At 35.5% G+C, this 6262-nt stretch overlaps 1 long non-coding RNA gene across 1 annotated transcript; it reads right to left on the bottom strand.

Moving 5' to 3' along the window:
- Positions 1-5047: 5047 nt before the first annotated feature.
- LOC110675569 lies at positions 5048-5610 on the bottom strand. Its single transcript, XR_002499605.1, has 2 exons — positions 5529-5610; positions 5048-5465 (listed from the first exon to the last, which is right to left on the bottom strand). It is a non-coding gene; the product is annotated as an uncharacterized LOC110675569 (long non-coding RNA).
- Between the last annotated feature and the right edge of the window lie 652 nt (positions 5611-6262).

Here is a 6262-nt window from a genome sequence, read left to right as displayed (position 1 = left end):
TTGATTCAATGTTTTTGTTTAATAATAATTTACTATAATGTACTCACTTGAAAAAAAACGTCAAAGATTTTTTCCAAATTCGCTAAGAATTCTTCAAGCCAATTTTCTAAAGCACACAGCGAGAAAGCTGATGTTTATGATGACTTCTATAGTTCTTCATTTAAACATCCAAAATGGAAAATGTATTTAGATTTTTGGAATGTTTCAAATAACAAAAGGTGTTGTTGTAAAGTTTTGTTTTTCAAATACATATTAAATATCTGCTCTCACGACATCTTGATGCTGAAGACAATCTGTTAAAAATATATCCACACGCACTTCCGCAACGACTTTCGAGGCGAATTTAAGTTTTATTTGAAACATATTTGGATCGATATTACATGAATCAAATTCCAACAAAAATGTATCCAATAAAGCAGTTTTATAAAAAAAATGTATCAGTTGATTTATTATAAAAATATTTCAGCTGTGAGTTCTTGAAACTCTTTGCGAAATCTGAATGCCATGTTTGAAGAGAGCTATTGTAAAGAGTATTGTTCTTCTTTTTATTTTTGCCGTTACGTACCAACTGCCTGCTCTTCAGCTAAGGGCAACTTCACCGGTGATCACATCACATCATGGTTCATTTTGGTCGGATTTACACCATGATTCGGCACATTATTGTTTATCAGTTCGGATTTTTCTCGCTGAAACTGCCACTCTACTCATTCGAGGTAAATAAAAACAGGAAAAATACTTCATCGCGATTCCATGAACTCATACATGACACCTCCAGGAATCAGCAGCGGGGAATCTAAGGATTCCATCACGATTTTTACGGGAATATATTTGAGGATTCCACAACGTGTCCAACAGAATTTCTACAAGGAATTCATCTGGGGATTTCTTTCAGGAATTCATCCGGGGATTTGCTGTGGGAATACATTTGAGGATTTGCCGCTAGAATTTCTCTAGGGATTTGCTCCAGGAATCCCTTCGGGTATGTATTTCCTTCAAAAACTTTTCTCCATGGATATCGACCAGAAATTTTACCGGGGATTTTCTCCAGGAATTTCTTTTGGAATTTTCTCCAGAAATATCTCCAGGGATTGGCACCAAGATTTTTCCGGAGGTTTCGTCTGAGAATTCCTCAGGGGACTTTTTTTCCGGAAATTTGCTGCAGGAATTCCTCCGGGGATTTTCTCCAGAAATTCCTCCGGAGATTTTTCCAAGCTCTTCTCCGGAGACCACCTCAAGGGATTTCATCTATAAATTTATTAAGAAGTTCCTCCAAGGATTTTCTCCAGAAATTCCTTCGAAAACTATTTCAGAGAATTTATTTGACTTTTTTTTAGGAATATATGTCTGGATTTGCACCAAGAATTTCTTAAGATATTTATTCCAGGAATTCTTCCGGGGACATTCCCAAACTAAGGATGTTCTCCACAAATATTTTCGAGGATTTTTCAGAGAATTTATCCGGAGTATCCTTCAGGAATTACTCTTGGTATTTAAACCAGGAATTTCTTCTGAGATTTTTTCCAGGAAATTCTCCTAGAATTTCTAGTGATTACAATGATTCCTTCGGGGATTTCAAGGATTCCTTCGGCGACATCCCCAGAAACTCCTCCAGGAATTTTCTCCAGGAATTTCACAGTGGATTTTCGATAGCTATTACTCTAGGCCTAGGGATTTTGTCCAGAATTTCTTCCTGGAATTTCCTTAAGGACTTGCTCCGGGGATTTCCTCAATAAGCACCACCTCCACAAACCTCATCAAACTCCTCCTGGGGTTTCCTCCAGGAATTCTTCTGGGGATTTCGTCTAGAAAATTTTCCGGGGAATTCGTCCAGAAATTCCTCCGAGAATTTCAACCGGGAATTCTTCAAGGTTTACTTCTTTTTTCACAGTCATTCATTCCCTTCTAAAGTTTAATGTCTGAACATGCTACGGATATTGTATAAATTTCATTTGGATGTTAATATTACTAATTTATCAAGTCCAACATACTTTCTGGAACCCTCTATCTAAATGATGACGCCTTCGGTAGAAACCAAAATTTAGCCTAAATTGACATAGTTATGAGCTTCTGTCTAATAATAGTTTTAATTTGGTGTTAAGCTTTCAAGCAGTTTGATTCTGTTCTTATACATGGGAAACGTATTGGTTCCTAATTGAAACAAGGTCAACAAAAAAAATCTGAACGAATAATATATTTTATCTGGAAAAGAGAGATTGAAATTGAGCCACGCCGATCACGCCGCCGCCTCCGATCAAATTTTATTCGGCGCACACCTCTAATTCGGGGAAATTGTTCGTTTTGGGAACTGGCGTTCGAGGAAATGACATTCGGGGAAACGACATTCAGATAAACGACATTCGGAGACAAGTACCACAATCGCTGAAAGGTATTCTTTAACACATAAATTTTGAATTCTGTAGTAATTTACGCAAATAAATCGACCAACAAGCTGGTGAACTTGAATGCAACGATTTCAGGATAAATAATGCATTTTCAAGAGCCAATATCATAAAAATTAGACGTGCTCTTATATGTTTAAAACTTGCAATGGATTTACGAAGACATAATAATATATCACAATGTTATTAATAAGTGTTCATCAAGGCAGCATTCTGGGACCAATATTGTACAATATTTTCACATCTGACTCACCTGAGCTACCTAAGGATTGTTAAAAATCTTTGTTTGCGGATGACACAAGCTTTATACTTACAGCAATGGAAAGTTTCTCCTAATGCTTCCAAAAATCAACTTTAAATTTTCCCACATTAGGCTTTTTATTTGAAACATTCAAATATGTTGTCACGATGAGAGGAGTTCCAACAAATTGGTTTAATAAAATTAAATATCTCGTTCTCATGATAAATCAAAATATGACTTTCAAAAATTAAATTGAGAACATTAAAGCCAAATGTAACTGTTACGAAGACGGTAACGTTTCGGACTCATAACAGCAAACTCGTTATTTTGCTTGAGTAGGCTTTAAGCTGCAATTTAGTGTTATTTAGTTTCATGTCACATGTTTTAATTTATGTTACTTACATTTGTTGTCTTCTTCGTTAACTGTCCGTCTGCTTGTAACAAATGTGTAGTTGTTCTGTATGTCCCAACAAATTAACAATACTTACTTATTACTTTAGGAATACATTCTACAACTAACAACTTTAGAATAACAAATTTTAGGGTAACAAATTAGGATATTTATTTTAGCTCAAAGAGTCTGCGTGTAGATACTACTATACGTATTCAACAATAGGTTATCACAATTTTCCCCCCATCATTCTCCATGACGTTTCGTGCTGCAGTTGTCAGTTGATTGTCGTATCGGTTGAACCGATATCGGTAGCCGATAACGAGGGGTCTTGTACCGTTTCGCATAGTAACAATTATAACATTTGTGTCCACCTAATAAACAAACAACAAAAACTTTGTCTTAGGAATCAGCTTGAGATCTACATACCCTGTTGTATGCTAACCTAACTTTTGTAATAATACCAGGAAGAAAAATCCTCTAGATTATAATTTTAAGGATTATCCAGAAATTGTCTCCCTTGCATAGCACAAATTAATCATACAGAATATACATATGTATGTTCGGTGTTCAGACGGACCGGACTAGATGATTTTTTTACCTTGTGAAGATAAGTCAAGAGCTCCATCAGTTCTGATTGTTTGGAATCCTTTGATTACGATTGTTTGGAATCCTTTGATTACGTTTTCTTGAAATCATTCAAAAAACTTGGTCAAGTTTGACTAAACACTCACGTTAAAAGAAAATGTTGAATAAAATTACACTGTGGTACATTTTTTGTCTCAAGCACCAAAATACATCTATATACTAAACCCTATCTGCCTAGCAAATGGGAAAAAGTTCAAATCGCTGCCATTACGTCATTTCTTAAGGTGAAGATGCATGGAAGCTAAACCTCAAATTTTCAAGAATACAAATCTAGAGAACTATACAGCCGTTCAAGCTGAAATCTTAATCGATTGGTCACCACCAGCGTGTGACCAATCCATTAAGTTTTCAGCTCAAATCGCTATCGGGTTCTCAAGATTTGTGCTCTTAAAATTTTAGGTTTGGCTTCGATGCATCTTCTTCTTCTTTCTGGCGTTACGTCCCAACTGGGACTGAGCCTGCTTCTCAGCTTAGTGTTCTCATTCACTTCCACAGTTATTAACTGAGAGCTTACTATGCCAATGACCTTTTTTGCATGCGTATATCGTGTGGCAGGTACGAAGATACTCTATGCCCAGGGAAGTCGAGAAAATTTCCAACCCGAAAAGATCCTCGACCGGTGGGATTCGAACCCACGACCCTCAGCTTGGTCTTGCTGAATAGCTGCGCGTTTACCGCTACGGCTATCTGGGCTTCGATGCATCTTCACTTTAAGAATTTTCGAAATGGCAGCAGTTTGAACTTTTTCCCATTTGCTAGGCAGATAGAGTTTAGTAAATACATGTATTTTGATGCTTGAGACAAAAAATGTACCACAGTGTAATTTTATTCGATATTTTCTATCAATGTCAGTGTATAGTCAAACTGGACAAAGTGTTTTTGAATGATTTCAAGAGAACGTACTCAAAAGATACGTACTTTAACGAATTGCCTTCGATTCAGTTCGAATGAAATCGTCTGGACCTCTAGTTTTTCGAGCATCATTGGAATTTTTGGGAATGTCCATCGGTTCGGATTTATTCCGGTGGGTTACTGGGTCAAGTCGGGTAAAAATGACCCCAACTTTCTTTTATATTAACTTTTACCCAACTTATTAGTATAAATTTAACTCTATTTCAATTTAGTTTCATAGTTTCGACTACGGACGTCATGTGATAAACTAAATTAAACAATAGGATCAGCTTTGGGTATTTTTCTCGGTTATTTATGAGACTGGCTCTATATTCTTTGAATTAGGTGAAAATCATTAAACACGACGTTATTAGGTAAATACAATAATGTAAAAGATCGTTACAATTAATTTAATCATGATTTATATATTGGAACACAAATGGTTTACAACAATGTATAAATTGAGATGACTAATTATATAATAAGGCGCTCAATATCATCAACTTAATTTAATTCTCATTCTGATGAAAAATTCATTTACATCAATATTTACAAATAATTTAGAATTTCAAAAGATCTTATGGTATTCTAGGAAAGCTTGAAAACCCTGCGCAGCTCACCTTGGATTTGCAAGGTGCCATCTATCAGGTTGAGGATTTGCATAATATCCAGGATAACTAGAATGTGTTGGATACCGTGAGTAATACGGATCTATTGGACATAAAGGGCACCCCGGATAATACTGATGAGCGTAATGTGGTGGGAAATTTGGAACGTTATGTACCGGTTGAGCCACGTAAATGGGATATTTATTAACGTTTCCTGCCTGACTCAAACTGCTTTGATCCGGATGCAATAGCGGTGTACTTGCTGAATTGTTGGAACTGTTCATTTTCTTAAACGAAAGAACGAATATTATTTTTATTGTCAGAACACTAATGTTTGTTAATTCAAACACCTTTTTAGTCACAGCCTTTTTCGATGACGGCTGAAGAACGAAAGTTGAAAGATAGTCCACTGCTTGGAACATGTTGATCAATACTAGGTAGATAATTTTCATCGACACAAACTTTATATCTAAATTTGCGATAACGTGCATATGATAAGGTCTACAGAGTGTGTCAAAAAAGTGGATTTGTTTGCCTTCATATTTATTTTATCTTATTACATTTTACATGTTATAGGGACAGTTGGATTTATTTTAATGCAAATATTAAATATGTAACGTGTATTTAACCTTATGACGAAATGTCTACAAAGAGCTTTTCGAAGACTTACGCGATATAAATGAAAATCGGATCAATATATACCAGATAGGTATGATACTTAATTTTAAATTTACATAAAAAATATAGTTTATCAAACATAGATCATTCATAAATTTTAAACACACGTTAGACAAATAAGTTAAAAAAATAGCTTCGCCATTTTGATACTGATTCATTGGGATTCACAGTGACGGAGATTCACACTTATCAATCAGACGCTCACATGTATGAATCATCAATATCTGAAAACGGATTCAACTTATCAAAAACTGGATAAATCTAGCCGATCCACCACTGCACCTCAGAAGCTTAACGATTAATCGCAAATGTTTACGACAGGGTGGTATTAACAGCATGCTTGATTCCACATATATTAATCTCAAACGGCTGCTACTGGTACAACAGTTTACGTGGACAATACAAG

The sequence above is a fragment of the Aedes aegypti genome, chromosome 2, assembly GCF_002204515.2.
Source record: "Aedes aegypti strain LVP_AGWG chromosome 2, AaegL5.0 Primary Assembly, whole genome shotgun sequence".
In the NCBI taxonomy this organism is placed as follows: Eukaryota; Metazoa; Arthropoda; class Insecta; order Diptera; family Culicidae; genus Aedes; species Aedes aegypti.
This window is presented reverse-complemented; position numbering and strand designations above follow the sequence as displayed.